We start from the raw sequence: 631 nt of genomic DNA on the forward strand, positions 1-631 counted from the left end.
TGATCAAAAAGATATTTCCACATCCTAATCTCTGGAACCTACAAATATGACCTTATTTGGGAAAAGATTCTTTGCAGATGTTATCAAGTTCAAAATCTCACAATGACATTATCGTGAAGGGCCCTAAATCCAATAAGTATCCTTACGAGGGACGAAAGAGGAGAAGACATAGGCACACAGAGAAGAAGGCCATGTGAAGACAGACTGAGATTAGAGTGGTGCAGCCACGTAAGTCAAGGAACGACCGCAGCCCCTCGAGCTGGGGAAGGGCCTGTCAACACCTGAGTTTTGGACTTCTGACCTCCAGAACTTTCAGAGAACCAATTTCTGCTGTTTTAAGCCACCAAGTTTGTGGTCATTTGTTATGGCAACCACGGAAAAATTATACAGTGCTCTTTTTTAAAAAAAAAAATTTTATTGTACATATTTATAAGGTACAGTGTAATATTTCTTTTTTTTTTTTTTTTGTCTTTCGTCTTTTTCCGTGTCTGGCAACGGATTGCAACCCTCAGTGTCGCCCCCGTACCGGACCAGGGACCAGCAATGGGATCGCAACCCTCGATGTTGCTCCTGCGCCTCGCTCAGCCAGTGAGCAGGAACCGGTCCGTATGTGGGATCCGAACCCTCGGGC

The sequence above is a fragment of the Galeopterus variegatus genome, unplaced genomic scaffold, assembly GCF_000696425.1.
Source record: "Galeopterus variegatus unplaced genomic scaffold, G_variegatus-3.0.2 Scaffold12509, whole genome shotgun sequence".
Lineage (NCBI taxonomy): Eukaryota > Metazoa > Chordata > Mammalia > Dermoptera > Cynocephalidae > Galeopterus > Galeopterus variegatus.